The following is a 6321-nucleotide window of genomic DNA, read 5'->3' as shown; positions in this document are numbered from 1 at the left end:
AGTACCATGAAACCAAACTAATGGGACAGGCCTGTGAGGGTCCCACAGTCTTCCCAGCTCTGTGATCATCCATGATTTCAAATTCACTAATGGAATCACGTTTCATCATCATAATTAGAAACCAGAAAACGACTTCGGAGCATAGCCTAATAAGATCTAGGCACGGGCCTCTCTTTTTGGCATTATTGATGCCCTTGAGTTCTTGGGGGGACATTCATGCCAGCATAATGGTGGCACAGAAAGATGGTGACTGAATAACCCATCGTTTGTTTACACCACTTTTTGTTTACCCATTCATTCACCGATGGACGCTTGGTTTATTTCCTAGACTTTTTCATGACTTCTCCTCTCTCCTCAAGCTCCTACTCTTCACCCTTTTCTCTTGACTCTCAGTGGGGACCTTGCTTCCTACTTCACTGAGAGTAGAACCCATCAGAGAAAAACTTTCCCCAACTCCTATCGCCCATCTACCCGCCTTTCCTTCTAACACTCGATGCATCAGTTATCAGCCGCTTCGTAACAAAGAGCCCCACCGCTTAATGCTGTTAAACAGCCCTTGTAATACATTCAGGGATTCCGTAGGTCAGGACTTTGCACAGGACACAACAAGGACAGACTGTCTCTGTTCCATGATGCCTGGAGCTTCAGCTGGCAAGACTTGCAGACAGGAGGGGTGACTTATGGTGGTGGCTGAGACTTAGAATCAGCTGGTGGAGTCTTTGGTCTCTTCTGGCAGTGGGTGCCGGCAGTTGCTGTCTCGGACTCCAGCTGAGCACTTTCACGGGACCTCTCGGTGTGGTCCCTCTGTGGGGGCAGTCCGGCTTCCTTACGACATGGTGGCTGGGTTCCAAGAGTCTCCTGAGAGCGAGTGAGAGGGGCCTGACTTTGCTAGTCTAGGCAGTCGCGAGGTTCTGCCCAGGTTCAAGGGGAGCGGCCGTAATCTCCCACAAGGCACACTCAGTGGGGGGAACATTGAGGTCACGCTGTGAGAGTCTTTTGGGGGCGTGGAGCGGGGGAGAGACTGTCACGGCATCTTGGGAAAATGCACCTTCCCTACTAATGATGGGCTGCGTCTGGAGCGGGGAACCGGGGAGCATGTCCTCTCTTGCTTCCCCAAGGACAACATTCCAGCCATTCTCCCCTCCCTCTCCTCTGCTTCTCTTCTGGAATCGAGGAATTTAGGCCATTTCCATCACCACACACCTGCCGTTTGCTCTTCTCTGACCACAGAACCTCCCCCTGTTTGGCACACTCCGCATCCTCCCCGGCTCTCTGTTTATTATCCGTCTCTCTCCCATGAGAATACCGGCTTCGCGAGCACTGGGACTTGAGCTTCTGTTGCTCCGCATTATACCAGCGCAAGGAACGGTGCCTGGCGCATATAGGTGCTCAATAAATATTTTTTGAACAAACACTTCGAGGGACACTGCTAGTCATAATTGCCTCTGTTGTCGGGGACTCGGAGCTCCAGTGACCTGTTCTTGCCTGACGCTGAGATAAAGAATTCAAGGGCAAGCTGGACAGCAGGCAAGAAAGAGCAAGGTTTATTAAAGCGAAAGTACACACTCAAGAGGGGAGTCGGGCTTATGCGAGAGGACGGAGGCGGGAAGGGGAAGAAGGGAGGCCGAGTCATGCGAGGATGGAACCATCTGGGTTTTTGTCCTTCTTGGAGACAGAGCTGGAAGCATGGTGCTGATGCAACCTTGTTGTCACCTCCCAGTGGGTGGGGAGCTCGGGTTTGCCACTCTTTCGTCCTTATACGGTGTTTCTGGAACTGTCCTGGCCCAGGTGCATGATGGGAGCCTCTGTATTTGCAATGCAGATGAGATTATAACAATGTAATTAGCCCAAGGTCGTGCCTTAGCCAAAGATGGCGTCTAAGCTGGAAAAGACCGGTTTGGGGTCACGCCCCTTGGCCGGGGCTAAAAGGAGGGGGGCGGGCAGTCTAAGGAAAGGAGAAAACTTCTGGAGCCGTATCCTGGAGGGGCGTCTCTGCTCTGTTTATCCTGCTCCACCCCCGGGAAAGAGAGCTGAATGAACAGCAGATAAATCTCGTTTAAAATTTTGAGCTGCCCCTACTCAACATAAAAGCTCATTTCTAACCTTTTAAAATTGTGAAATAGGGATGCTTGCTTTTCCCCATGAGCCTTTGGGGTCTTCTGCATTTTGCACCCTGATCACACATTACCAATTCAAATTAATTAAATGACATTATGGGGGGGAATTAGCCCAGCACCTGGCACCTAAATACATTGGCAGTCGGAAGTTGCATTATTACGATGATGGGAAAATGTATGGGCTTTTTGCTGAGTCCACGCCTCTGCGGGGTCCCCCCCATTTATTCTCCACCCTTGAATGTTGGTGCTGGGAGCCTGCGTCCTTGTCCTTGTCCTAGGAGCCTCCTCCACGCTGGCCCAGCCCAAGACCAGCCCTAGAGCCGAGCTGTTTGATCTGACCACTTCTGAGGTTTCGCCTCAGGCCTGCAGCTCATGGAAGCAGCTGGAGTTGGGGATCCTCCCCAGGAGGGCCTTTGAGGATGAGATGAAAGAGCCTGGGCCGACACCGGTGTGAGTGACACCGGTGTGAGTGGCCAGGTGGAGTGCTGGGCCGGGCCAGGAGGAGGCACAGGTGGGGGAGGCAGGGAGGAAGAGAAAAGAAGCCTTTCTGAGGTGGCGAGGGGATTTTACGGGGTACCTGCCATGTACCCGGATGTGTGCAGGACGGGGCTGGGGACACGGCGGTGGCAGGCCCTGCCCTCACAGGGCAGTGCGGGAGATAGGCCAGTGACCAGAGAGTGACAACCTAGAGGGAACACGGTGGGGCTAGGGCCCCTGACGCAGTCCAGAAGGGCTTCCTGGAGAGGGGAGGCCGGACTCCTCACGGAGCGAGTCCGCGACACTCGTGGACACTGACGTTTTCGGCGGCGTCATTGACACATTGCCTCGCTCCCTTGGCTCAGCAGCACTGGGCTTCTTTCTCATTCCTGAACTCTCCAAGTTCATTTCCAACCTCTGAGCCCTTGTCCTCGCTGTTCCCTCTGCCTGGTTCTTACATCTGGGGCTGGGGTGGGTGGGGCGGGGGCTTCTCCTTGTCTAATTGCAAGTCACTTTTGCGGCATCGAACTCTTTTTAAAAATTCCCTTGTTTCTAGTTTTTGTCGATTTTCTGTCTTCCCAGCTAGGATGTGCCCTCCCCTCAGCCCCTGCTCCCTCAATCCCTGACGGGGTGTCTGGCAAAGAGTTGATCCCTGGCAAATGTTCGTTCCATGGAGGAAGGAAGCCAAGATCTCTGGGATAAACCACGGTCCGCTCAAGAGGTGTGGGAAGGGTGTTCCAGGCAGAGGGAACAGCATGCGCAAAGGTATGGAGCAGAGAGACAGCTGGCCTTTGAGAGGCCCTGGGGGAGGCTGGAAGGAGGAGCTGGAGGGGGAAGAAGAAAAGAGAGGAGGGAGGAGGGAGGAAGGGGAGGAAAAGAAGAAGGGAGGAGAGGAAGAGGAGGGAGAGGTGGGGGGAGAGGAGGAGGAATGGGGGAACTGGACAGGATGTGAGTCAGCTGTGTCCGTACGCCATCGGCTATGAAGGAGAGCTTTGATCACTGCAGTCGGAGGCAGCTGGATCTTACTGGAATCTTTTCAGTGCAGGGGTGGAGGTGGCCGTGGTGCCTTTCTGGGAGCTCTGCCTGGCTGGCCTGCAGAGGCTGGGCCTGAGGGACAGGCCTCGCCTCCCAGAGGCTTCTAAGGGCTTCGAGAAGAACATTCCGTGTTGGGACCTTCTGGAACAGGCCATGATGACTTGGCAGTCCTGTCCGGTCCACTGCCGGGTCACTGTCCGGCTTTCTCATGGCCGAGGCTCACCCTCCTCTGTGTCTTTGCTCCCCACAGGAGCTCCAGGTGGTACTTTTCATAGAACGCTCGAAAAAAATGCTAATACGTAACGAAGGGCACGTGGCACAGATTTCTAAAGGTACAGGAGGGAGTACAGTAAAAGCCTTCCTTTCTCCCCTCCCTCCGTGGCCCCTCCAGGAGGCACTGGGGCCACCAGTTTCCCCAGAGACAGTCTATCCAATGTAAGCACAGATGATAAAATACTATTCAAGTTATTAACACGATTCTGCACCTTATCTTTATAAGGTGATCTATAGTAGGTTCCAGATCACAGCAAGAAAACCAGTCGTAATCTTTTTGGTGGTGGAGGGTCTTGCCTTCCATTTGTAAAAAAAAAAGCAACCTCCGTGAAGCTTAATAAGATGACATACGCCCGTATTCATTCATTCGATACACATTGATTGAGGACCTACTATACTCCAGGTGCTGTTCTAGGCGCCGAAGATACAGCAGAGAAGAAAATAGAAAAATTTCCTGGCCTCGTGGAGCTGCCATTCTAGTTGGGGAGAGAGAGAGTAGATCGATACAATGACAAATACGTTTTAACATCTCACAGTAGGCGGATGGCACGGTGAGTGCAGTTGATAAAACGAAGCTGGAGTGTGGCAGAGGCAGCTTTCTATTTCATGACAGGCTGGTCAGAGGAGGCCCTGAGCTGAGGCGACATTTGAGCAAAGGCCTGAAGGAGGTAACGAACTGAGTCGTGTGGTTATCTGGATGTAAGTTTAGAAACGGCAGAGGACAGCGAGTGCAAAGGCCCTGAGGTCGCAGTGAATTTGAAGTGATCTGGATCCAGGAAGGACAGCGGTGTGGCTGGAGGGGAGTGAGCAAGGGAAGAGGAGGGAGGAGACACTTTCTGTAGAGCCTTGTCTAAAAGTGAGCTTGGGCTTTCTCGTCTTGGAGCTGTCTCGGTGGTGAGCCGGGACTGGCTTGTAACAATCTGTGAGAGCTGATTGCTAAACTTTTGGGAATCTTGCCAGCCAGTTGTTAAATGAGCCATTACTAAAAATTAAATTATATAAACTCACGATTAAATAAATTATGTTAAACACAAAGATAATAAGTCATCACGATTTATCACTTCCTCTAGAGGTTATTTACATCTCTTGTGTCTGTATGGTAGAAATATTACATGATGATGATGGGCTATTATTACATATCTTTTCCAGAATCTGCCTTTGGTGGTGTCACGTTGGGAGCTTCAAATCAGCCGCGATGAGAGTATTTACACCACAGACATCGGCAAACGCTATGAATCAGCTCTGTTTTTGCCCCCTGAGAGGTGGTAGTTAAGTATCTACCAGCTCATAACCATCATATGTAGAGATTCAGCTCATTCTTTTATAAAGCTGCGTATTAGTCCATTGCATGGATGGGCCGTGAAATATTTTGCCGATGTTAAAAAGACCACAGGTTCAAAATGGCATCGCTTGTGCTAAAAGCCTATGATACCAAACTTAGATTTAATATCTGGCCTAATTGCTGTTTCACCCTCTCCCAGAAATATCCTCTTAATCAATCAGTCTGGAATTGGTTCGCACCAATGAGGTCGTCTGCCACATGGGCCCCCCCTATTCCACGATCCCCGGCCGTGGAGAGAAGCAATGTGCATAGTAAAAACCCTTGCCCTTCTCCGCCCTCAAAAAGATGCCCTGATCTAAAAATCAGCTTTTTTTTGTTTTCTTTTGTTAACGGCTCCCTTGGCCCACCCTTCTTCCTACGAAAAGTTCCATTTTGTAACAGCTCTCTGAGCATCCTTCTAGCTGCTAGGTGGGAGGCTGCCTGATTTGTGAATGGTTTAATAAAGCCAATTAGATCTTTAAATGTACTCGGCTGAATTTTGTTCTTTAAAGCTGGTCTCCTCCTGATGGGCACTTAGCTGGTTCCCAGTCTCTTGCTAACAAGAACTTCGGTGATTTTCTCTGTGTGAATAAACCCCACAGACAGGAAGTGCTGTGTCAAAGGCCGTGGGAGTTCTAACGCTGACGTCTGTCCCCTCATCTCTTTCCATGGAGGCTGTGCCAATTTCCACACACCCCCGGCAAACGGGTCAGAGTTCAGACTCCTTCTTAAGATGCAGACTTGATGGTGTCACTCCACTCAGTATGGCTCCTGCTGCTCTCAGGATGAAATCCTTAGACCCTCCCAAGGCCTGGGCCCTCCATAGTTGGGCCTTGTCCCTTTATCTTGCAACCAGAAAGTTGCACGTGAGCCCACCAGGACCCCTCGTCAATTCCACATTAGAGCCATCTTGATAATCTGCTGTCCGTCCCCCGAAACGGGCCATATTCCCACCTTCTCTTGTTTGCTCATGCCTTCCTTTCTCCTGGAGCTCACCTCCCAGTGTTTTGTCACCAGGCTAACTCCCACTCCATCATTGCAGCTCCTTTTCTGTTTCAAGAGGCTGAAACCCCCCCCCCCCGCAAGGGTCTTCAGCAA

General features: G+C 51.2%; 1 long non-coding RNA gene across 1 annotated transcript; it reads left to right on the top strand.

The window, feature by feature from the left end:
• The first annotated feature begins 3110 nt into the window (after positions 1–3110).
• Positions 3111–5617, top strand: LOC120617906 (uncharacterized). Its single transcript, XR_005657076.1, has 3 exons — positions 3111–3961; positions 4439–4570; positions 5052–5617. It is a non-coding gene; the product is annotated as an uncharacterized LOC120617906 (long non-coding RNA).
• Positions 5618–6321: the final 704 nt, after the last annotated feature.

The sequence above is a fragment of the Pteropus medius genome, unplaced genomic scaffold (genome assembly GCF_902729225.1).
Source record: "Pteropus medius unplaced genomic scaffold, Ma_sr-lr_union100, whole genome shotgun sequence".
NCBI classification, from domain to species: domain Eukaryota; kingdom Metazoa; phylum Chordata; class Mammalia; order Chiroptera; family Pteropodidae; genus Pteropus; species Pteropus medius.
This window is presented reverse-complemented; position numbering and strand designations above follow the sequence as displayed.